The 27044-nt window shown below is 37.1% G+C and overlaps 1 long non-coding RNA gene across 1 annotated transcript in view; it reads left to right on the forward strand.

Annotated features, from left to right (window-relative positions):
- Positions 1–26428, forward strand: part of LOC147577543 (uncharacterized) — a 544234-nt gene extending 517806 nt beyond the window's left edge. The window contains exons 10-12 of the long non-coding RNA XR_015240381.1: positions 8345–8414; positions 13359–19119; positions 19825–26428. This is a non-coding gene — a long non-coding RNA (uncharacterized LOC147577543). The remainder of the gene's footprint in view (positions 1–8344; positions 8415–13358; positions 19120–19824) is intronic.
- Positions 26429–27044: the final 616 nt, after the last annotated feature.

A 27044-nucleotide genomic window follows, 5' to 3' on the forward strand; every position in this document is an offset into this window, starting at 1 on the left:
CAGAGTCTCAAACCAGATGGCCTGGGTTTGGATCTTGGATCTACCCCATATGGGGTATCTGATTTTTAAGATAGTTAATACTTTTTCCCTCTGTTTTTTTTATCTATAAATGGGATAATTATAGCAATACCGATCTCATTGGGTTGATATGAGGACTGAGTGGGTTAGCACATGTGAAGTTATTTCCTAATGAGCTCTTTCTGACTCCTGCCCAAGAGCAGATTGAAATCCTTGTATAAACAGGCACATGAAAAGATGTTCAGCGTCGCTCCTTATCAGGGAAATACAAATCAAAACCACACTCAGGTATCACCTCACGCCAGTCAGAGTGGCCAAAATGAACAAATCAGGAGACTATAGATGCTGGAGAGGATGTGGAGAAACGGGAACCCTCTTGCACTGTTGGTGGGAATGCAAATTGGTGCAGCCGCTCTGGAAAGCAGTGTGGAGGTTCCTCAGAAAATTAAAAATAGACCTACCCTATGACCCAGCAATAGCACTGCTAGGAATTTATCCAAGGGACACAGGAGTACTGATGCATAGGGGCACTTGTACCCCAATGTTCATAGCAGCACTCTCAACAATAGCCAAATTATGGAAAGAGCCTAAATGTCCATCAACTGATGAATGGATAAAGAAATTGTGGTTTATATACACAATGGAGTACTACGTGGCAATGAGAAAAAATGAAATATGGCCTTTTGTAGCAACGTGGATGGAACTGGAGAGTGTGATGCTAAGTGAAATAAGCCATACAGAGAAAGACAGATACCATATGGTTTCACTCTTATGTGGATCCTGAGAAACTTAAGAGAAACCCATGGGGGAGGGGAACAAAAAAAAAAAAAAAAAAAAAAAAAGAGGTTAGAGTGGGAGAGAGCCAAAGCATAAGAGACTGTTGAGAACTGAGAACAAACTAAGGGTTGATGGGGGGTGGGAGGGAGGAGAGGGTGGGTGATGGGTACTGAGGAGGGCACCTTTTGGGATGAGCACTGGGTGTTGTATGGAAACCAATTTGACAATAAATTTCATATATAAATAAAAAAAAAAAAATAAAAAAAAAAATAAAAAAAAAAAAAAAAGAAATCCTTGTATAGGCTCTCATCACAGTCAACATCCTCATTAAAGTTGTAATTCTATGATTATTTTGTATCTCACTTCACTATTGCAGGGGCAGTGGTCTTATCTAACTTATTCAGTACTATATCCTTAGTACTAGTATAGAACTTGCAAAAAGGAGAGAGTATACCATTGTTGAATGAATGAGGGAATGGATAAATTGCTTTTTTTGAGTCGTGTTTTTTTTAAGTTTTTTAAGTTTTTAAACTTCAGTTACCATGCAATGTAATGTTAGTTTCAGGTGTACAACTTAGTGATTCAGCTCTTTCACAGAACACCCCCGGTGCTCATCACAGCAAGTGTACTTCTTAATCGCAATCACCTATTTTACCCATCCCCACCCACCTCCCTTCTGGTAACCATCAGTTTGTTCTCCAGAGTTAAGAGTCTGTTTCTTGGTTTACTTCTCTCTCTCTCTCTCTCTCTCTCTCTCTCTCTCTCTCTCTCTTTTCTCCCCATTGCTTGTTTGTTTCAGTTCTTAAATTCCACATGTCGGTGAAGTCATCGTATTTGTTTTTCCTCTGACTGACTTACTCTTTGTTATGACCAAGTAATATTCCAGTGTGTGTGTGTGTGTGTGTGTGTGTATATTTATTTTACTATTTTATATATATATATTTATATATCACCTCTTCTTTATCCATTCATCAGTTGAAAAATTTCATTCAATGTAAGCATTCAATGGAAGCATGATTTACTTTAATTATTTAACTTAATTTCTTCTTCCTTAAATTTCAAAATCAATGTTATTCATGTTTCTCTGATTTAGAAGAATAGGTTTCTATCTGCAAGTTCCATGAACAACTTGTACATGTGGATCCAATCTATTGTGGAGTAAAAATTGTTCTGGAAAAGTGATTGAATTCAATAGTAATAGTACTAAAATATATATGTGTATGTATAGAGAGAGAAAGTACTCTGTGACAGTTTTAGTTCAGTTATTCAGTTCAAGCAATCATGTAATTGTTATGATACAATTCATGTTACTTAACTGCTTCCTTTGGATTATGGGCCCTATGAAGACCAATCCCTCAGTCAGTGACATTAAGGTAACATTAAGGTAACATTAAGGTGTTTTTAGGTGACATTAAGGTAAAAGTACTTTTTAATGCCTCTGCAGATACCCTTTTCTCAGTATACCTAGTCCTTAAATAGTAAGTTCCATGACATTCTTAGGAAAGTCACAGAAAACCGTGGCATAGCATAGATGATTTTAATTTACCCACTCTGTTTTAAAACTGTGTACCAACTACCAACAGCACATGCCTGTTTCACACACACACCCAAATATATTTTGTCAGTGATTGACCTTTATCTTCTCACCTACAAAGTGAGGTTACTATAGTAAAGATCACTGACTTAGGGTCACTTTGACCTAAGGTGAGTGAGGCTCTTGCCATTAATTCTACGGTCTTGAAAAGACCAATTAATGTTTCATCCTTCATTTCATTTCCTAAGTAATGGGGATGTTGATGAATTCTAAGTGGAATTGCAATGATAACTAAATACAAGTGTCCAGATACAGATGCTAAGTAAAAAATATCTCCATTTTTGGATGGTACCAGGATGTACAGGATGTGCTGAGTTTCACATGTTTTCTTCAATTTTACCATACACCCTCACAGGCATTAGGCCACTGCTATACTTTAGCATGCTGAGTACCAGAAATGCACTTTGTTTAACCAGACAGTTACATGACAAGACTTTGCCATAAGATTATGACTTTCAACTCCAAACTAACCAGTGAAATAAAATACGCCTTCTTTCCATTGAAAAGTATTTGAGCTCAAACTTGTACTGAAGCATATCTGGGTGTAAAAGATTGCGATGCCATTTGTTTCCTGGTTTAGTGATTTTTAGTACCAAGTAGATTAAAATAATACTAAATAACAAAAAATTTGCTAATATTTATTGAATTTTTACTCTGTGCTCAGAACTATATTGATTTGCCAGAACTATTTTGCGATATAATTGATATATAACATTGTGTCAGTTTAAAGTGTAAAACATGTTGATTGGATACATTTGTAAATTGCAGTATTATTACCACCATAGCATTAGCTAACACCACCAGCATGTCCCATAATTATCATTTCTTTTTTTGTGGTGAGAACATTCAATCTGGTTTCTTAGCAACTTTGAAGTATATAATGCTGTATTATCAATATAACTACACAGGTAGCTACTATAATCATCCCTATTGTACACTTGAGGAAACAGGCTAAGAGAGATTAAATTAGTGACTCAAGGTCAGAGTACTAGTAATTATTAAAGCCAGGATATGATTCTTTGTAATGTGAGAGTTCAAGCCTTTGCCAGTGATGCATGTTGCCTCTTATTTCAATAATAAGTTGGCCATTTGGGTTAATCATGGGGAAGGTGATGTTCCCTTTGTTTTCATATTCCTTATATTTTTCAACACTTTTTATTCATATACAGTCTGGTAAAATAAAATCATGTCCTCTCTTTCCTATGCCTTTACAGTTATTGTGTTACTATGGCCTTTATAAATGAAACAAGCAATGACAACAAACCCTTGAGCAAAGTGAGTGAAAATTCTAGCTCCTTTTCTCATTTTCTTATTGCAATGCAAGGACTTTGAGATTCATCACAAATTATCTATACACCAACAATATTTAATTTTCACAGTCAGGTAACTCCTGTGCTATAGACATGAAAGCGTGACACCTACATTTTTACAATCATTTCTCCTACCCTATTTTTTTTTTAATTTTTTTTTTAACGTTTACTTATTTTTGAGACAGAGAGAGACAGAGCATGAACGGGGGAGGGTCAGAGAGAGGGAGACACAGAATCTGAAACAGGCTCCAGGCTCTAAGCTGTCAGCACAGAGCCCGACGCGGGGCTCGAACTCACGGACCGCAAGATCATGACCTGAGCCGAAGTCGGCCGCCCAACCGACTGAGCCACCCAGGCGCCCCTCTCCTACCCTATTTTAATAGAGCTAGCTGTATGTAACTATCATCTGGAATAACAATGTTAAATGTATTATTTTATTTAACTAAAATATTAAATCCTTAAAGATGACCATTTATTTGCCACTCATGTACATATTACAAGTCTATGTTTGGACTTTGTTAGCCTTTTCTCTACTGTACCTCTGCTCCACACAACTATTTTTATGTGAAAATTGTTGCTTTATAGGATCACTTTGCCACTATGTTGCTATTTTATTATTGCTATTATATTTAATTGGAATACTACTATTGTGTAACCAGGGAGAGTTCTTTCAACCTGGGAACATTTGCTTCAAATAGTATTTTATTTTTATTTTATTTTATTAGCTATTTATTTATTTATTTATTTTCATTTCCTTACAATATCAGCTTTGATTAATAATTATATACAGGCTTTGTTCGTCTTACCTTGGTGTCACCAGTAATTGGGATCCATATCCATATCCTAACTTGCAATCATGCTGCAAGAGGCCAATAAATTCCCGCCGAGTGTGTTACTTGTTAAATTTAGTGCATTACACTCAGGGTAATGAATAAAAGCAGTGGGCCGTCACCGTCTGGCTGGCTGAGGAAGGCTAGAGCAGGCAGACTCCCCCGAGGCCTTGAGCTGGCTTATAACGGTGACAGGCGGAATCAAGGGAGTCCCCGAGCATCACAGTTCAGTTTGTCTCCCTTAATTTCCTCTTCTGGAGAGACTCAGAAGGCTGTAGGGAGGTGAAGTAATCTCAGCCATTAATTCACCACACTTTCATAAAATGCTGCGCGCTCTGGTTTCATTAACAAGCAAATACAATTTAGATAAATAGTCATGTGTTTGCATTCAGCAGAGATGAGAATACCGTTGAATATAAACTAGTGGGTATGCTCCATGCAGCTCACTTTGTGTATCTACATATGTCTACTGTGTATTCACTTGTCTATATTAAATATGCACATAGGTATTTTTATATGAGCGAATAACCAGTAAAGCAAGCTCCTACCATATATATGTACTTATTTCCAGCTCATATTTATTGAACATACATAAGCAATTACTAAAGAAATGACTACCACATTCTTAAGCCAACATGTAGCTCTTTCCTAATAAATAAATATATTCTTCAAAGGACAATGTTCTTTCTTAAATATACTATCACAAGAATTTAATATCTGCCATAAATGTATAAATGCAAGAATGTTAGAGCAACCAGGTCTATCTTCTGAGTAACTGCTTTTTCTTGGTAACTGAAAGTTTTTGTTATCCCAGCAAATAATTGTTATATACTATGTCTCATGCCAAAACCAGCAGACTCCTTTAGTCTTTGAGTAATTGTGAACGTTAATATCTATCCAGAAACAGATTCTTAAAGAAAGGAGGAAGAATAATTGGTATGAAATGACCACTTAACATTATTCTTGAATATCTTGGAAAATTTAGTGTAGAGTGTCCTTTGCTATCCATGATAAAGCAGCTGGTTCAAAATAACATGGTGTATCTCATTAGAGGGATATTAGATCTAATTATGCAACATATAAGTGAGATCATTATAGTAACATTATCTCAATGAGGTAAGTAAAGCACACGTGAAATCTAACACTCTGCCGCTTGAAAGAATTTTTGAAAGCAAATGTGAGGAATTAATGATAATTTAAGTGTACTTTGAAAGATGTTGAAAACCCATCATGAATCTTTGACATGTAATGGAAAAATATAATAGAATGATATTACCCTGATTAATTCTACTGAAGATAAAAATGGACTTCCTGGGCGAATATCATCTTTTAATGCAGACAAATTGTTTTCTAAACAAAATAAAACAAAAAGGCAGAGAAGTGTCATAGGGTTTTGTGTGTGTGTTTGTTTTATTACCTATTTGGGGGGGGACTTTTGTCATATCAGCGATCTTCAAACTTCAGAGTGTAACAGAATCACAGAGAGGGTGCTTTTTTAATGTTAATTTCTTTTGAGAGAAGAGTGAGGGGGGAAAGAGCACAAGCGGGGAAGGGGCATAGAGCGAGGGAGAGAGAGAATCCCAAGCACGCTTTGCACTGCCAGCTCAGAGCCAGATGCAGGGCTTGATCTCACAACCATGAGATCATGACCTGAGCCAAAATCAAGAGTCTTATGCTTAACTTAGCCACCCAAGTGCCCTAAGAGAGCTAGTTGAAACAGATTGCTGGCCCCAACCTCAGAGTTTCTGATTCAGTAGGACTGGGTGGAATCTGAGAATTTGCATTTCTATAATTCCAAGTGATGCTGATGCTCTGGTCCAGGTGCTCTTTGAAGACTACAGGACTATGTGAAAATCACTATAAAGGACACTTAAGTCATATTATCATCTGGATTATTTTTCTATACAATTAAAGTCCATATATCCCATACTCTGCTTGATATTTTTCAATCAAGTTATCTTCAGAAATCCAGATTCTATTATGAAGAAAGCTGCCTTTAAAATATAATTAAGGCTATCTGCCTGACAAGTGCATTGGGCATATTTTTAACAACATATTTAAAAACAACCACACGACAAAACGAATAGATACTACCTAGCGGGGAAGAAGCCAAAAATAATGAGTTTTAGCTCTGTGAAGCTAATTTAGCTTTCTTATCTGTAGATATTATCTCTTTCCTAAGAGGCCTGAGTTAACTACTAAATTGATTGATTCTAATGTGCAGCATGGTGACCATAGTTAATAATACTGGATCATACACATGAAATTTAATGAGTATAGATCTCAAGTGTTTTCATCACGCACATACACACAAAACAGGAAATATGTGAGGTAATGGATATGTTAACCTGATTATGGTTATCATTTTATAATGTATATCAATCATCATATTGTACACTTTAAATATATACAGTTTTATTTGCCAATTATACCTCAATAAACCTGAAAGAAAAAATAATAAATTGAAGCCCTCAAATAAACTTTAAATTAAAAATTAGCAATTGAATGAATACTGTTATCATGTATAAAACAACTGGTTGATTCCTTTCATTTGTAAAGTAATATCAGGTATAGTTTGACTGGTTTTGTTAATTTATTACCTAAAAGTGTGTTTAGGAAGATGTGTACAATAAAATGCCACCCAAAGTTTGCATATGAGTTTTGTTTTCCTTTTTTTTTTTTATAAAAAAAAAATCTGTTTTTTTCTCAAGTCAAGCATTATAATTGTTATGGTAACAATGATCAAAGGGCATTCCCAGACAGAGTATTTTCTTGACTCTATGTATGTAGGTTTCAAAATTAGATAATCTGGTTTATATTCTGAATTGAAATGCCTGAGTCTCCATAAAATAAGGCAATATCTATGTGGCAGTCAGAAAAATATTATAAGACCTCAGTATTAGGACAATAACTTCAAATGTTCTTGTGGAAGAGATCCCAAACCAAATTTATGAAACAGTTCTTAATATTGAAAAATTGGATTACATTCTGTTGTTTCAGTGTAGATTTTAGCTGAGCTGTCCGTCAAATTCTGGATTCTCTTGTTCTCTCTGCTCTCACTGCCGCCCCCCCCCCCCCCCCCCCACCAAACAAAGCTGGATGCTCCATTCATCTGCATGTTAAAATGATGAAATAGTTATTGCAATGAAAGCAAGTGCTTTTCATCACTTTGATATGGTTGTCATAGTCCTAAAGGGAGCTCTGTCTTCCAGGATCAATTTTTAAGTACCCCAAAAAGCTCTTATGTTGTGTTATATCCACAGGCAAAATTGGACTGAGGGTTCAGACTTTACTGACTACTCCCATGCTCTTATTCCTGGCTGTACCCTGTAGTCAGATGAGGGGCTTTAGAAAGTACTGATGCCAGGGTCTCAACCAGAGTGATTTGGAGTTAATTGGTCTGGTGAGTAGCTAGGTCATTAGGAGTGCTTAAGAATCCTCCCATGTGATTACAATGTGCAGCTGAGTTTGGGACCAATGTTTACAGTTATTTACAGGTGAATCCATTAGAAGGGCTAATAACAATGAAGTCAGTGTCAGTACCACATATTTCCAAGAGTATTAGCACATGGGAAATGGAAAAGTGTTCATTCCCATTAGAATGGATTTGTGTGCATGTGTGTGTTTGTGACCGTGACTGTGGCAGAGCTGGGACTATCAAAGTAAAATCTGCTTTATGGGTGTATCATAATCTTGGTCGTGAAGTGTTTATGGTAACTTGCACTTACAGAAACACTTATTATGGGAGTTTACGTCTCACTTGGTCAGGTTCTTATCTTCTCTCTCTTGTTCTACTGCATTGGTTCCTTAACCAGAATTCCTGAGAACATTTGATGTGCCAGCCATTGTGCCGGGACAGGAACACAGCAATGAATGAAAGTAAAGGTAAACTTATATAACCATTGGTAAAATGCTTGGAAAACTGAATGCAAATGTGAAAACTGTTGGCAAAATATGAGACTTCAGTGTTTTTTAAAAAGTCAACATCATCAGTTGGTATTAAAATGTGGCTTATGTTGACAGAAATTAGGGAATATGGCCATGGGAGAAGGAAGGAGGAGTAGGAGGATTATAAAGGAAAAATGTACCATGATTCGCATCTTAACTGGGAGGAGTCAACTCTACTGTTTCATTCTTGGCTTTGATAATGACTCAAGTATGAGGTAAAAAGAACGCATGGAGATATTTTAAGGGGAAATATAAACACGTATTAACTTTAAACATGATGTGTAACTACCAAATCACTAGAGAAGAGTTACATAATTTAAATAATTAAAGTCAAGAAGACAAAAAGTTAATAATTGATATATATAAGTACTTATACCCTACAAACAGACACTACACGTTTTGCAGGCATCTATGGTTTATTTAGCAAAATAGAACAGTATTATTCAAGAGCAACTAAGTGATAAATAATAGAAATTATGTAAACCGCATATGGTCACAATTTAATAGTACTAAAATATTCATTTTTTTAAAAAAAATCTCTAAAATATTAAAAAATAAACATTAAAACAAAAGTGACATTAAATAAACCATTGGCTTAAATAACTGTTGGGACAAATTGGAAAATAAAACCATAATCATAGACTGTTTAGAAATCTCACATTGCAGCACCACATGTTAACATAGGTAAAGTACCAAATTCATAGGCTTTAGCCTTTACCACATAAAAAAAAAATAAATATAAGTGAATCAAGTCTTTATCTCAAGATCATAAGTAGATGACAATAAATCAAAGACAAAACTTAGAGACAGCAGCAATATAAATGTCATTTAATTGGAGAAATGTAAAATCAAGAAGCAAATCATGCACTAAATCAACTTTTAAGGAAAAGTATCTTTAATTTTATGTAAAGAGCAAAAAGCAAAAAAAAAAAAAATAGAAACAAGAAAGAGAATTAAAAAATAGGAAATGAAAAAACATAGAGGGTAATCTTGTTTACAAAGATAATTGCAATTTTCTTGGTGAAATACTGTAGTGTCCTTATCTGTGGTTCCAAGACCCCCCCAGTGGACACCTGAAACCACCAATAGTACTAAACCCTATATTTATTATATTTTCTCCTATGCATATATATCCATGATGAAGTTTAACTTATAAATTAGGCACTATAAGAGATTAACAGCAATAACTAATAATGAAATAGAATAATTACAGCAATAGGGGCGCCTGGGTGGCTCAGTCGGTTAAGCGGCCGACTTCGGCTCAGGTCATGATCTCGCGATTCGTGAGTTCGAGCCCTGCGTCGGGCTCTGTGCTGACAGCTCAGAGCCTGGAGCCTGTTTCAGATTCTGTGTCTCCCTCTCTCTGCCCCTCCCCCACTTGTGCTTTGTCTCTCTCTTCCTATCAAAAATAAATAAAGGTAAAAAAAATAAAATTTTGGAATAATTATCACAATATATTGTAATAAAAGTTATGTGAATGTGGTCTCTCCCGCTGTCTCTCAAAATATCTTATTGTACTATACTCAGACTTCTTGTGATAATGTGAGTTGATAATATGCCTGTGTGATGAGATGAAGTGAGACGAATGCTGTGGGCATTGTGACCTAGCATTAGGCTACTATTGACCTTCTGAGGATATGACAGGAGGATCACAGCTTCCAGACTGTGGGTAACTGAAACTGCAGAAAGCAAACCTGCAGATAAGTGGGGGACTATTGTACAAGCAAATATAATTTGAATAGAGTATTGAAATAATACTTGGTAATACCAACACTCCCATTTATCTCAGCCATATGTAGATCATTCAGGTGACCAGTCTCTACTATTTGACCTTACTGTGTCTCTCCATGTATTCAAGTTTTCTTATAGGTCCCATAAATATGTCCTTAGTATTTTTCTTACAATTGTATATTTTTGTGCAAATCTAAATCATTTCTTTCCATTAAATTTTTACCTGGTTATTCCTGAATTACATAAGTTACAAAATTCCATACACAATACAGTTTGAATGTCAGCAGAGAATATAGTACCCATAAGCTAGTCTTTCTCTCAAATCCACACCCAAACTCTGACAGAAAAACAGTTTCTATCTCTTTAAATCTACTCTGATCTGCTATGTTAGAAAATACTCAATCCTCCGATCATAATTTCCCCCTTCCCATAATCTCTTCCTAAATAGTGCCTGGCAATTGCAAGCCTAGTAAAGATTCAGATCTGCCAGTTAGCAGAATCTGAATTCCAGTTTTTGGCTCAGGTAAAGGAATATATTTAAAGATGTCAAATTTTTTTGGGAATTTCATGTAATTGTGGGTAGGTTTTAAAACTTTTTACATATACTTTTCATTTCATTTTACAAAAACTTTATAAAATGCTTCATCTTATTTATTTATTTTTCCTTTTGGCATACTTGCTACTTAAAAAAAAAAAACAAAACGTGTTAACTTACTAGAGACCCACATTTTACTTTCTGCTGCATTGGTTTATCCCATCATTACTCCTTAGATTTTAGGTTTAATGGTCTTTGGAAAGCCTCTTCCCCACAGACACCATCCTCCATCTCCCCTACTTGCTGTGGCTGTTTTATTGGTGTGGTGAGGGCAGCGCTGACTCACAGGATGTCTTTAAAAAATTTTTTTTAACGTTTATTTTTGGGACAGAGAGAGACAGAGCATGGACAGGGGAGGGTCAGAGAGAGGGAGACACAGAATCTGAAGCAGGCTCCAGGCTCTGAGCTGTCAACACAGAGCCCGATGCGGGGCTCGAACTCATGGACTACGAGATCATGACCTGAGCCAAAGTCGGACGCTTAACCGACTGAGCCACCCAGGCACCCCTCGTAGGATGTCTTTGGACATTAGGATAGGAGCCTCTACCACAGGATCAGCAAAGTGGTATCTGAAGCCTCATCCACAAAGGTTGATCCAGTCCAAGTCCTTCCAGATTTCATGCTTGTCTACAGCTTTACAGTTCCTTAACCCACGTGGCATAATGGGCAATGAGAACCATCACCAAGAACATTAGGAGGGGCAATACTCCACCACTGTCTTCCAGCATCTCACCCTATGAACTTTTCTCTTCTTAGACTGGGATACTTCACACTTGCCAACTTAACACCTGAAGAAAATCAATCTATATCATCGTTTGCTCAATTTCTTAGCACCAAGTAGCTTTTCATTTACAAATGCCCCACCTGGGATACCTAACAGAAACTGATATATCAAAGATGAATTGAACACGAATGTTCATAGAGGAAAGTAAAGAAGTTGTACTCTAAATGTATTCAATCGTAAAAAGAATTTTAGAATATATTCTAAAATAAGTTGGAATGCAGTATGTGCCACAAAAAATAAGATACACCAGTGAGGATAGATTTGAAATACCAGTTCAAAGTAGACTTTCACCCTTGAGGCAGGCTGCGGTTCCTTCCTTAATTAAGAACTTACTATATATCACACATTGTGCATAAGAAATGTGCACATATAATCACATTTAATCTTTCCACTGCCCTATCCATTACATTTTGTTATTGCCCTTCATTTTAGAGAAGAGAACCAAGCTTTCAAAAGATGAAGAAATTGGCCCTCCATGATACAGGCAATAAATACCAGAAGCTTGATTCAAATCCTAATTTTGCATCGGACTTGAAGGTCTTAAGCACAATGTTACAATGTTGTTATATGTTACTTTTATTGACTGGATAGGACTGAAATCCAATTCACAGGTTAAGAAAAAGCAGAAAACATAGAAAAGACCTGAGGGGTTTCATAGCAACCAAAGAAAGGAATGTAGCTGGGTCTCAGGATCATCAGAAACCAGGCATTGAACCCTGTCCAAACTCAGGTTCCATCCATCTCCACTCTTACCACATCATCCCTTCCCACACCCCGTACTTAATCCCTCCCCTTCTACCTACCGCCTTCGCCATCACTAGATTACTCACTTTATTTTTTATTTATTTATTTTTTTTATTTTAATTTTTTTTTCAACGTTTATTTATTTTTGGGACAGAGACAGAGCATGAACGGGGGAGGGGCAGAGTGAGAGGGAGACACAGAATCAGAAACAGGCTCCAGGCTCTGAGCCATCAGCCATCAGCCCAGAGCCTGACGCGGGGCTCGAACTCCTGGACCGCGAGATCGTGACCTGGTTGAAGTCGGACGCTTAACCGACTGGGCCACCCAGGCGCCCCTAGATTACTCACTTTAGTTCACATGGTGGAAAACCAGTTACCATGAGCTTTATATCTCCTAGGTCACAAACTCAATGCCCAAAAGATGAACTTGACTGTCTTTTTTTTTTTTTTTCAACATTTATTATTTATTTTTGGGACAGAGAGAGACAGAGCATGAACAGGGAAGGGGCAGAGAGAGAGGGAGACACAGAATCGGAAACAGGCTCCAGGCTCCGAGCCATCAGCCCAGAGCCTGACGCGGGGCTCGAACTCAGGGACCGCGAGATCGTGACCTGGCTGAAGTCGGACGCTTAACCGACTGCGCCACTCAGGCGCCCCTTGACTGTCTTTTAAACACAAAGCAAGGGGATGGAAAACTTTGACCAGGTTTGGGTCATTGCTCATTCTATAACAATCATTAATTCGTTCACTTAAATGAAAATTCTTTTGGTTTATGCTCCATGTGTCGGACAGTGTCTTGAACACCAGGAATACAGTGGTGAACCAGATAGTTCAAGATCTTACGTTCTAGTGGGGAGAAACGGGTAGTACGTAAGTTAAAGTATGAATACCTGAGAGTCTAGGACATATATAAAATAAATAGATAAGCCAATTTGTAATGATGCTAAATTAAAACAACGTAAAATATATAGCGAGCGATGGGATGGAGGTCAACAGTAGGTAGAAATATAAAAGAAAATTTCTTGGAGATGACATTTGAGCAGAGACTCAAATGACAAGAAGAAACCAGCCATCAAAAAATCAAGGAAGACCACTGCAGGAAAAGAAGATGAAAGGTACAAAAGCAATGAGCTGAGAATACTGGTCAGCCAGGATGGCGGGAACTTAGTAAGTGGATGGGAGAAAGGTAGTGGATGAGTCAGGGGTCAGAGGGAGATATAGGGACTAAAAAATCCGTAGAGGAGGCATTTGACTGTTATTCAAAGTGGGAAAGTTGTAGCCAGAGGGAGGGTGCTCTGATTTGCCTAAATTAGGCCAGGTATCCCTTGGGTTATAATGTGGCTGCTGTTGCTGTAGCCAGAGGGCTGAAGGGGGTGCAGGAGGAGGAGGGGTGGGTTGGGGGGTGGTATTTCCCCATGGGAGCCATGGTTCTGGGCAGATAAAGCAAAGAACAATTCCGTTCTCTTCTCAGTTCTTTTCAAGCACTTCTGTTATAAATTCCCTTAACTGTTATTCCCCATATATTGTCAAGCCACTCTTCTTGCAAAGCCAGCTTTATCTAAAAGTCTGTATTTTCTGCTAGTTTAAATATTTTACTTTTTCTGATCTTCCATGCAATTTTAAGGCTTTCTAAAGGGGCTATCTCAATTAGAATACTATCCAGAGTTGGAATATTATCTTTGTAATGCTGATTTGTTGATTGATTACCTGGTGGTTAATACCCACTTAAATATTGTCTGTTGCCTCTAGGCATTGGCTTCCACCTCCATTTCATTGGGCTTTGTATCTTAAATTCCCCATCTTCCAAGCTCTGTTATTTGCCATGCTTGTTTTCAGTTTTCTTGGTAAAAATTATTGCATCCTGAGGGTGTTTACTAGATCTCAGGCAAGGAGCATCCCACAGCTATAAAAGCAAGTGAAGCTAATGGGAAAATGGGGTGAAATAGAAAGGGATGCCAAGAGAAAGGAAAGAACCTGAGAGCAAAAAGAAGAGGGAAACTATAGACAGTCAAGATAGTAGTCATATCAAAAAAGCAAAACAAAACAAAACAAAACAAAACAAATGGCCTGAAGAGTTATGAATCGCTGCAGCAGAATTAATGAGATGGAAAATTTCTCAAGGAAAGGAGCCAAGTAAAAGGAAGAAAAAAAATAGCATAAAAGGAAGAAAAAACAAAATGGGAGAAAAGAAAAAAATTTAAAACCCCAAAGTCCAAGGTGAAAGTGTAAAACAAAAGAATGGGTAAATTAAGAAATGGTACACTGCATTAAAGCAAATGTATTCTGTTTTCTTTATTCTTATCTTTAACTGGCTTTGCATTTCTCCAGTAGCAAAGCCAAACTGAAAGGATAATTTTGTTTATGTACCCAATTTGCATAATTGTGCAATATAAATTACAATGCTAATTAAGGACAGCCCTTGGGCTTCTGGAATTGGGTCAAAGTGGCTCCCTGAGTGCAAGGAGGTTGGGGCATTGGCTCTGTCCCCTCTCCCACCGCAGGGAAACCAGGCAAGAGAAAAGAACCTTTCTGACAGTGTGTGAAATCTTGTCAGAATTTGTTGAAGACCCAGCACTGTACATCTCACTCCAAAACTTGGCTTTTAAAATCATCTTTGTGTGATTCTGCAATGAGGCGCTTAAAAGCTAAAAGTTCGCCTAAAGACCGTGTTGGTTATCTTTTTTATGAGTTTTTTTTTTTTTTTCTCTCACCATTTCTTTTTTTTTGATTCAGGGAAAAAATTTTTTTCAAACTGTAGATAACTGAGTGTGAACCTGGCATGCAATATTTTCTCACTGGACTGTTGCCAGAATTGTCCCAAACCAGTGTGTATGCAAGCCCTGTTCTTCCTGAGCCTGGGGAAGACGACAAGCTGATTTCTGAGCTGTAGTTAAATTCATGTCCTTAAAATGAACGAAGCTATTGCACTGTATCTACATCAAAAATTCAGTCCCAGAGAGTTTATTCCCCGCACTTTTTATAATAGGGGTCTGTAAAATATAGGGTTCATATAATCTCAGAATATTTCTGGGTTCTGTAGTGAAGGTTGGCATAATTACAATGGGGAAGTCTCTATATAAAGGGCTATTTCAAAGGTGGTGTTTTGTGAGCTTTCTTTTCAGCCACTGAACCCTGACCTCAAGCAAAGGTTATACATAAAATAGAAAGAAATATATCCCAAATCACTCAGGTGGAAGTAAGGATGAGGGGACAGTAGTGAAAGAGGCCTAATGTCCTATGTGAGCTTTTTATATCCACCTACCTCCCTTCTCCCCCACCTTCCAAGAGTATAGAAGCCACTTCTAGTTTTTATCTATCTAACTTGGGTAATAGCAGTTAAGAATGTTGGTTGTTTTTGCCTGCTTTTGACTTTGACACCAAGAGGTTCTTTTCACTGGAATCTTATAGGAATAATTAAAAAATACATGGCCTATTTTCTATCCTATGTTACTACATTTTCTAGAGCAGCCTTTTCCAAACACTTTAACGTCAAAGGCATAAAAAAAAGATAATATGTCTATGGAACACGGGGGTAAACTGGAAGAGAATTGCTCATGTTCCAAGGTTCTGGGACTCTGGTCAACCCAACCTTCCAATTACCTAAGAGCATAGACATTGGTTCATGGTTGTACATCACACTAAAATCTGGTAAATCACAGTCTCAGGAACAATTGGGAAAGTTGGCAAGAATCTTGAGAATATTGTTTGAGCATGTAGATATAGCCATGGATAAATTTTCCAACTTACTACTGGTATATGAGCTAATACACTTCCCATTTTGTTAAAACTGGTCTGAATTGAGTTTCATTTTCAACTGGAAGATTCCTTATTGATATATATTTTCATTTTCTAAAATTCAAATCTAACAGGTCATGTTCCTGCTTAAAACTCTTCAGGACTCACCCTTTCATATAGGATAAAGTACAAATTTTTATCTAATTATAACTAATATATAGGTTTACCTATAATATGATCAATATAGGGATAGTATTCTATCTCACTGGTTTACTGATGACAATGTCAACCAGGATGGTGAGTGTCTCTTTTCTGGTCGGTATCTTTATATTATCATAGTTGAGCAGCCTTCAGCAGGCAGGTTGCTTGCTATTCTTGGAACTAATACACTTTTTGGTGGATTTTCTTTCTCTTTTTCTTCTATTGCTTATTATTTACTTATTCTAGCTTTTTTCTCTAGCATATACTCTGATCCTAGTTGTAAAGGCATTATCTTACAATGTAGGTATTATACAGAACACGCCTTCTGGTGGTTGTATATATATTGAGAGCAATTACGGTCAAGCCAGTAGAGTAGTGGTTCTCAAAGTACGGTCTCTGGACCAGCAGTATCAGCATCACCTAGGAAATTGTTAGTAATGAAAATTCCCAGGCCCACCGTCAGACCCACTGAATCAAAAAATCTGGAGATGGGTCCGAAAACTGTTTTAACAAGGTGATTCTCTTGTATGATAAAGTTTGCACACAATTGTCAATGAAACCATCTTGGCTGAGGATTTCCTAAAACTCTCTCTTACTTTACTCCAATATATTTTGCTCATGCCATTGCATTTATTTTTTATGTTTATTTATTTGGGGGAGAGAGAGAGAGATAGAAAGAGAGAGAGAACGAGCAGGGGAGGTGCAGAGAGACAGGGAGACACAGAATCTGAAGCAGGTTCCAGGCTCTGAGCTGTCAGCACAGAACCCAACATGGGGCTCGGACCCACCAACTATGAGATCATGACCTGAGCTGAAGTCAGATGCTTACCTGACTGAGCCACTGAGGCGCCCCCCTCATGCCATTTTAAACTTGTGCCTCATTGGCATTTTCTCTTCCATGGGGAACTCATCCATTCGAGGGATGAAGCTTTCCTGGTCAACCGGATTTGTAGTTTAACAATTTCATGCTCACTTTGTATGAGGTGTTAGGTTCTCACTTCCCTGAATCATTCCTGCAAGATTGGGAAATCAAACAAATTAGATTTTTATTAGTCAGCTGCCCTCATATCTCCTTCAGGAGGGAATTTTGAAATTATCATATATACCTTTCTCCCCCTCTTATATTTGCCTTCTTGCTGACTTCAGGCTAGCATTAAAATCATATCGTGTAGGCATACCAAAATTGATAATATTGGGCAATGCAAACTGATCCATACTGCATGGCGAGAAATACATCATTCTCAAGTTCAACTCATGTCATGCAAAGTCAACCAAAGAGGCACACTATATTTGCATAAAGTGAATTTTGACTATATACTTGTATCATAAGTAGACATTGGTATAAGCCCTGTTTAGGGGGTTAGATTTAAGTATCAACTCTGGAGCCAGACTTCCCAAGCTCTATTTTAATTCACCATTTACTTGTTATGGGACTCTGAGAAACCCTCTGTACCTCAGTATCTTTATCTGCCTGTCACAAAAGATTCATTCAGGGGCACCTGGGTGACTCAGTTGGTTAAGTGTCTGACTCCTGGTTTCAGCTCAGGTCATGATCTCATGGTTCCTAATACTGAGCTCCACATTGGGCTTTGTGCCGACAGCGCGGAGCCTGCTTGGTATTCTCTCTCTCCCTCTCTCTCTGTCCCTCCATTGCTTGTGCTGTCTCTATGTCTCTCAAAATAAATAAATAACATTTTTAAAAATGTGTTTAGTAAAATTTAGCTAATGCCATAGTTGAAACAACATTCTGCAAAGGATGCAGTAGTAGTCAGGCAAGATTGGTCTAAGCATCGATCTCTAAAAAACACACAGAAAGTAACATTTTGAGAACAGAGAATTGGTTGGGCATGATTAAATCCATACTGGAAATGAAAAAAATGAATAGTTCTTATAAAACTTGCAGTATATAGTCAAACCTCATATAGCTTTCACTGGCATAAAATGAGATTTGGTAAAGTTTTCAATTTAACCAAGCCCAGAAATTTGCACCAATTTTAGCTAAAATAATATTTATGATCTTTCTAATCTGCTTTGTTTTCATTTGACTATGCAAGTCCTTCTTCCTTTTTTAAGAACCTCATTCTCTCCTCGCCCTCCTGGTTTAGAAGATATTACCTTCATATTTATGAATGGATTGGACTGATGGATGATATGTTGTTACTTTCATGCCTGTAAGCACACATTGTGTCAACATTGTGGAAAATGTTCTAAAATTTGTAATAGCTCAAAGCTTATGTTAAGATCCATGATATAAATAAGTCCGCAAGAGGTTTGGCTTCTCTCTACGTTGGCTATAAAAGCCTGCCAGGAATTATTAATTATCCCAGGAATGTCCCTGATCCCCACTGACATGTTCTTTGGATGTCTGCAGTTACAACTGTACTCTTTTTCCATTTTACACACTGTATCTTATTGGCTACATTTGTGCCTTTGTAGTTACATTCAGCATATGCTTTCTAGTGTTGAAAATTCACTTAAATATGAAATGTCTTACTGTATATACGTATTAAAATTACATTAAGTGCCAGGCACTGTTCTAGGCATTAAAAATACAGTAGTAACTAAAGTTCTTGCCATCATGACGATTGTATGAACCTAGTGAAATAAGCTGGAATTTCCTTGAAGTCAGAAACCAAAGTTTATTGTGTCTTCCTTGTTCTTAGAGTGGTTGGTATATAAATAGATGCTCAATAAAAACTGTTGGATTATTAAAATAAGTATTATATTTACGGCATCAAGAACTTTTGAGGAGCCTGTCTGAAGGAAACTCATCAAGTATACATTTACAAAGTGAGAGATTATTTGAGCTGCAAGGTGCTTAAAAGGATACCTAGTGAAATGCTTCATTTTTAGGTGAGACAACAGGAAAAATTCCTGTGTCAGTAATTAAAAATTGACTGTAACTGTGTGGCATACAGTATACCCCCACATACCTCACTGGGATTGAGGGACGTATTAGAGTGCTGAGTTGAGGATAAAGAAACTGGGGTTGGCTCGGTTATTTAGTAGCTGTCTGACTTTACAGCAAGTACTTTACAACAGTACTTTAGGCAAGTATCTTAAAATGGCTCATTTGAACTTTCAAGAACATTGTGACAAAGGAATAGCATATTCTGAAGAATTTTGATACATTTTTTATAAATGTTAATTATTTTGCCGGGCAGTCAGGCAGGATTGGGTTTGGGAATGTGTCTGGAATGAAAAGGTAGTGAGGAAAATAAAGAGTCTTTGGGAGAAGGGGAAACATGTCCTAATTCATAATCATTTTGGACTGCCATGAAGTTATCCTTCCTCCCAAATCTGAAATGTGTATAAATACCTTTAAGAATGTGTAACTTGATCATCAAGCCTTTCAACCACAGGGCAGTAACACCCAATTTAGACCATTATTGTATAGTAGAGCCAATTAAAAATATTTAATCTCTCTTATTGTCAAATACTTGGTACAGAAAATAAGAATTTAAGTATTTCTCAAGATAATCATGTATATATATATACAGCATATTTTGTGGACAACAATTTCTTGGATTATTAGTCAGTTTACTATTTGTTTTTCAGTAGGTGCAAGCATATTGTGAGATGTTCAATGTTTTTTGAAACTTCAACAAACCGTGAAGATAACAATGTATTTTGGGTGAGCCAAAGAAGTAGTGAAAACATTTCATTAAACTTTGGGCCAACACTTTGGGTTGTATATTTATTTCAAGATAGATTTTTGAATATTATTGAAAGCACATTTCTCAATGGCACTTTTTGATTTCCATTTTTATATTGTGGGAAATGCATTAGACCAAAAATCAGCAAACATGAAAACTGGACCTGATGTCAGCTCACCCAGCTTGGATATGTTGTCTTTGGAGACATCTTCTCGCACACCCCACTGCCCCCCAGGAAACATTATTCCATGGCGCTATCCTCTAATCTACGCTATCTTCCTCTATCACACTTTTGTGTTCACCCATCTATCTCTTATATCAAGCAGTGAGTTCCCTAGTGGGAGATACTTAGTCTTTTTCTTCTTGGTAACTTTGGCACAGGGCCTGGAACATTAAATGTTCATTGGCTCGAGCACATTCTATTAAAATTAATATTAACCTTTGATTCACTCTGGAAAAATGCTACAAGGTTAGGACTCTCAGAATGTATTTTTATTTTGATTCTGGTTCAGCAATCCTTTGAACCTCAGAACTTCTTATTGCTTGATTTAGAGGCATAGAAACCCGGGTAAATAACACTTAGATTTTTATATTCTTCAAAAAATATACTTATTCTTTAAGGGAATGAATCTACTGAGGAAATTCATAGAAGCTGAATGTAAGTGGGTAAAAAAAGGTGGCTTAAGAGTGTGTGTGTGTGCGTGCGTGTGTGTGTGTGTGTGTGTGTGTGTGTAATATGAAGGTTGGATTGGAGAAATTTGGATCAAGAAGGAAGATCTTGTCTGATAGTCACTTGTTGCGACAGACACTGCCCAATGTTTACTCACTATCCACTTTCCCTTTTTGACTTAGCAGCCATGCCAATTAAGGGGTAATGTGTCCAGCTAAAAAATCTTGCTTTGGCAGCTTCCAGTGAAGATAGAAGTAAGTCAGGTGACCCAATTTTGGCCAATGATTTAATTCCTTCATTCCCTTTACCATCCTCCCAGATGGATGCCTGGAGGAGCAATCATCTTACAATCATGAGGATTAAAGCCACATTCTGGGATTGGTTTTAATAAGAACACAAAAGAAATCTGGATCCTTGATGACCTTGAGCCACAGTACTAATCCTGATCTTCCTATCCATGGGCTTGTTGCATGAGACAAGTAAACCCCTTATCTATTTAACTCACTGTTGGGTTTTCTTAAAACCAAACACAGTTCTGATACATTCGCCCGTCCAAGGAAAAGGGTAGGACATGACTTGTGAAGTCTGATGAGACTCGCATGCGGCCAAAACCACTCTCCTGAAACAACTCCATCTCAGCCCCGGTGGAAGGGAATTGCCGTGAATGACATATGGTGTCTGATCATTTTGTTTATTTTTTTAAGTTTCTCCTGAAACCTAGAGCTAAAGAACCCTTGAAAGTTGTCTTGAGGTAAATATGTAATTTCAGCAGACATCAACGGATAAATTTAATTACTATATGTATGCCTAGATTTGACAAAAGTCAAATAAGCAACATCCCTCACATAATATTGCTTTGATTAAGTTTTATTTCTCTCAGGGTGTGATACATAGTGCAGAAGCACAATCAATGAACATTGGCAATTTGCTCAAATCTTGCTCTTTTGTCCTATTTATGTAATTTATTGTGTCAGTGGTTCTTAAGTGGTCTGCTTCTGCCTCTCATCGTCTGAAAATCCTTTCCAGATGTTCTGAAAACGTTTCATTAATTTTTATATTTTATTTTTGATAAGTAAGTACATATGCTTGTGACTGAAAGAGAAAACACCCTTCTTTTTAATCCCAAAGGTTTATATTTGGCCTTGAGAATAATTTATTTGTGCCCTGCCCACTCCACCCTTATTATTCAAATAGAGATTATTGAAGAAAGCCCTGACCTATAAATTTAGCTGATCCAAAACTGAAAGGGAAAAGTACTTTATTTTAATGATTTCTGTAGGATCTGTGTATAAATCCACCCTCCTCCCCGCCCCCCCCCCCCCCATTAAGAATCCTATGATCCTAGAATAGGTTCCATTCCTAAGTATCAACCCTGGGACACATTTGTAAAACAAGAAGTGATGATGTCTGTGATGGCATTTATCCACACAGGTAGTTTCTCTGGTTAGTGAGTTTGAGGACCAGAAACCAGGCCTGCTGTTTCTTGGCTCGTGAGACCATAAAGAGAGGAGGAAGACCGCTGTATACATTCACATGAAGAATATCTGTGTTGGGCAGCTCTCATTACATACATTATGTTTCTCTTTATATATTATAATTCATTGTCTTTGAGCAAAGTTTTTTTCTCCATGGGGAGTGTATACGTGAATGTTTATACACATGCACACGTATGTGTGTGTGTGCTTGATTTGTTAGCTCTGGTCTCTTGAATATACCAAAGTAATGAGGAGAAATATTTATCCCTTGAACTGAAAAAGCTGGCTTAGCTCAACATCTGTACCATGTACTTTCTAGTATCTGATCCTTTACCAGAGACAATGGAACCCAAAACTAAAATTGCATTTGCTAGACTCCTTTGCAGCTTGGTTGCTGAGTGAGATTATATATGACCAACCAGATGTCCTCACATAGCATTGAGAAAGTGACAGTAAGGAAAAGGTCACACAGCTGACTGATAGTTTATTTTTAATGAGTTTTATTGGGGAAAACTTTATACAGAATACAGTGCACACATTTTAAGTGTATAGTTTGATGAATTTTAAAAAATGTATAGACCTGTGTAGCCAGTATCAATATGAAGGTACATAATAATTCCCTCACCACAAAAAAAGTCCCCTGTGCCTTCTTCCAACCAGTCCTCCAGCCCCCAATCCAGGCAACTACTAATCTTTTTTTCATTACCGTAGATCACGGTTATCTTTCCTGGAGATTCAAATAAGTGGAGCCATATAGGTATCCTCTCTAACTCTGCCTTATTTCACTCAGCAAACTGTTTCTGAAATTTCATCCATACTGTTGATGTGGTAGACAGGATTCTAAGATGACCCCCAAGATTCTTGCCTCCTGCTATCCACATCTTCTCTCAGTTCTTCAATCTAACATTAATCCAGATGTTATTATGAAGGAAATTTTCAGATGTAATAGAGTTTCTAATATGTTTTCTTTACGTCGGGAGATTTTCTTTGTTGAGACTGACCTAGGCAGATGAACCTGAATCATGAGAGAAACTTTACTGTTGGCTTTTAAAGAGTAAATATCTATGTTATTAGAGAAGCCTTGAGGTAGGGAGCACCAAGCGACCTCTAGGAGCTGAGAACAGCCCTGTCTTGACAGCTAACAAAAATGTGACCTCGGTGTTCCAGTTATAAAGAACTGAATTTGGTCAACAACCACATGGACTTAATAGAGACCCCGAATCTCCTGTCGTAAGACCACAGCAGTGTCCAACACCTTGATTCAGTCTGGTGACAGGTGAGCAGAGAACCCAGCTATGCCATGCCCAGACTTCTGATGTACAGAGCTGTGAATTAATAATAGACATTGTTTGAAGCTTACAAGTTTGTAGTAATTTTTTATGTACCCATAGAAAGCTAATATATTGTATATATCATTATATTATTCCTTTTTTATTGGTGACTATATATCTATTACTGTATAACAAACCAACAATTCAGTGTCTGAAAACAACACATTTACTGTCTTATAGTTTCTGTGGGTCAGCAACCTGGGCATGGTTTATGTGAATAATCGTCTGATTCAGGGTTGCTTATAAGCCTGCAAACAGTGTCAGCCAGCACCGAGGTCTTATCTGAAAGTTAATTTGGAAAAGGTCCACTTTCAGCCTCACTTAATGGGATTGTTGGCAAGATTCAGTTCCTTTGGGGTTGTTAGACTGATGGCCTCAGATACTGGATAGCTGTTAGCCAGAAGCACCTGTAGTTTGTTGCCTTGTGGGCCCCCATACCCAAGATGGCAGTTTGCTTCATCAGCACCAGCAAGGAAGAGAGTCGCTAGGGAGATGCTACAATCTCTAGTAACAAAATCACAGAAGTGATATCCCCTCAACAATGAGATACTTTATTGGTCAGAAAGAAATTACTTAAGAAGGGAGGGGATTACACAAAGCTGTGAATACCTTTGGTAGTTGGGATCACTGGGAGCTACCATAGAAGCTACCTACCACCATGAATAGTATTCCATTATATGAATATACCATTCAATTCTAAGTAGACACAGGTTAATACATACCAGTGTTAACTTAGGTTAACACTTAGGTTGGACTATTATTTAGAAAGGAAACAAGAGTTGGTACGAGCATTCAAAGTGTAAGTGTTCATGTGGGCACCTTTCATTTGTCTTGAGTGAAATTACAGGGTCATGTAGAAACTATGTGTCTCATCTGAATGCAGAACTTCCCCAAATGCTTTCCAAAGTTATCCTACCATTTTAGACTCCTAACAATGCACAGGGATATATGAGTTCCAGTTGTTCCATAGCTCCACAAACACTTGAAAGTGTCAGCTTAACTGTAGCCATTTGAGTGGAAATATAATGGTATTCCTTGTTTTCAATATGCATTTCCCTTGTACATATTAGGTATGTTAAGCATCTTTTTATATACCTAGAGGCAGGCTATTTGTATATCTTCTTTTGTGAAGTGTGTTTAAATGGATTGCCCATTTTTAAAGTTTTTTTTAGGTTTATTTATTTATTTTGAGAGAGAGAGAGAGAGCACAAGCAGAGGAGGGGCAGAGATCATGACCTGAGCCGAGATCAAGAGTCAGATGCTTAACCAGCTGAGCCACCCAGGCACCGCTGCCCATTTTTAGTTTGTAAACTTACTTTATTAGTGAAGTATAATTGACATACAGTGTTATATTCATTTCAGGTATACAACATATTAAGTTGACAACTCTATATATTACTCAATGCTCTCACCATAAGTGTAGACACCATGATGTTATTAAAATGTTATTGACCGTATTCCTTATGCTGTACATTTCATCTCTGTGATTTGTTTTGTAACTGGAAGTTTATAGTTTTTAATCTTCTTCATCTATTTCATTCATCCCCTTTCTCCCCTCTGGCAACCCATTTTTTAAATTGTTTTTTTTTCACTTTGTGTGTGTGTGTGTGTTCATTCATTTTTGAAACACAGAAAGCACAAGCAGGAGTGGGGCAGAGAGAGAGGGAGACAGAATTCAAAGCAGGCTCCAGGCTCTGAGCTGTCAGCACAGAGCCTGACACAGGGCCTGAACTCACAAACCACGAAATCATGATCTGAGCTGAAGCTGAACGCTCAACAGACTGAGCCACCCAGGCACCCCTAAATTGGGTTGTTTTAATTATTGAGTTGTAAGAGTTCTTCATATATTCTGAATACAACTCCTGTATCAGATATATATATTACAAATGTTTTTTCTCAGTTTGTGGCTTGTATTTTCATTTTTAAACATTCAGCTGAAGAGAGGTTTTATATCCAATGAAATCCCTTCTATCCATTTTTTGTTATGATTAATACATTTTGAACTATTTATGAAAATATCTTTATATAAATATAAAAATATTTTATTTTTATCCCAGAAGTTTTATGATTTTAGCTTTCATTTTTACATTTTGGATCTATTGTGAGATCATTTCTGCATATTTTGAGGTAAAGATTGGTATTTATTTGTAGATTCTTCCAATTTTTCTAGCACCATTTGTTGAAAAACCTCTCTTTTCCCCATTGAATTACTTTGTCTAAATTATCATGTTTAAAATCAAATGACCATATATGCATGGTCTTATTTCAAACTGTTAATTTTATTCTATTAATCTATATGTATATTTTTTTTTCACAAATACCGCTGTCTTAATTTTAGTAGATTTGTTGGAAATCTTGCAATCTGTGTATTCCAATTTTGTTCTTTTATCAAGTTGTTTGGCTATTTAGATCCTTTGCATTTCCCTCTAACTTTTCAAATTAAGTTGTCAATTTTTCTCAATAAATCTTGCCAGGACTTTGAATGAGATCTTATGGAATCTATAGATAATTTAGGGAGAACTGGTAGCGTTTTAAAATTGAGTACCCTAATCCATGAACATAGTATCTATCACTCTCCATAATGGTCTTCTTTAATTTCTCAGCAATGTTTCATGTTTTGCAGTTTAATTCTAAGTGTTTCATGGTTTTAGATGGATTGTAAATACTTAAAATATTAATTATCTTTTGTTCATTGCTAGTACATAAAGACAATTGATATTTGTATTGATCTTGTCTTGTGCAAGTTTTGTTTTACTCACTTTTTTAAAAAAGTTTATTTATTTTAAGAGAGACAGAGAGAGAGACAGAGAGCAAGTGGGGGAGGGGCAAAGGTGGTGGGAATCCAAAAGCAGGCTCTGTGCTGACACATCATGTCAGCACTGTGAGATCATGACCTGAGCCGAAGTCAGATGCTTAACCGACTGAGCCACCCAGGCACCCCTGTTATACTCACTTTTTAGTTGTACTAGGTTTTTTTTTTCATTTCCCTAGGTTTCTTAGGAGGATTTACATACATCATCATGTCATTTGGTGATTTGGTGTGTGTCTTCTTTTCTTTTTATACATTATTGCACTTCACTACACTGTTGGTTATGAATGTTGAATAAAGATATCCTTTCCTTGTTCCTAATGTTAGGGGAAAAACAATCCTTCACTCTTCAGTATGGTGTTAGCTGTTGGTCTATATAGATAACTTTTCTTAGATTGAGAATGTTCCCTTCTATTACTAATGTACTGAGATATAAACGGGTGTTGAATTTTGTAAAGTGCTTTTATCTTCTTTTTGTTTTTTTTAAACTTTAAAAAAAATGTTTATTTATTCTTGAGAGAGAGAGAGAGACAGAGTGTGAGTGGGGGAAGGGCAGCGAGAGAGGGAGACACAGAATCTGAGCTGTTAGCACAGAGCCCGATGTGGGGCTCGAACTCACGAACTCACATGAAATCATGACCTGAGCCAAAGTTGGGCACTTAACCAACTGAGCCACCCAGGTACCCCATGTAAAGTGCTTTTCTAGATCTAGTGAAATGATCTAATGGGTCTTCTTTATGCTGTTAATCTGATGAATTATAATGATTGATTTTATTCAACGTTTATTTATTTTTGGGACAGAGAGAGACAGAGCATGAACGGGGGAGGGGCAGAGAG

This window comes from Puma concolor, chromosome C2 (assembly GCF_028749965.1).
Source record: "Puma concolor isolate L17-30 chromosome C2, mPumCon1.1.hap2, whole genome shotgun sequence".
In the NCBI taxonomy this organism is placed as follows: domain Eukaryota; kingdom Metazoa; phylum Chordata; class Mammalia; order Carnivora; family Felidae; genus Puma; species Puma concolor.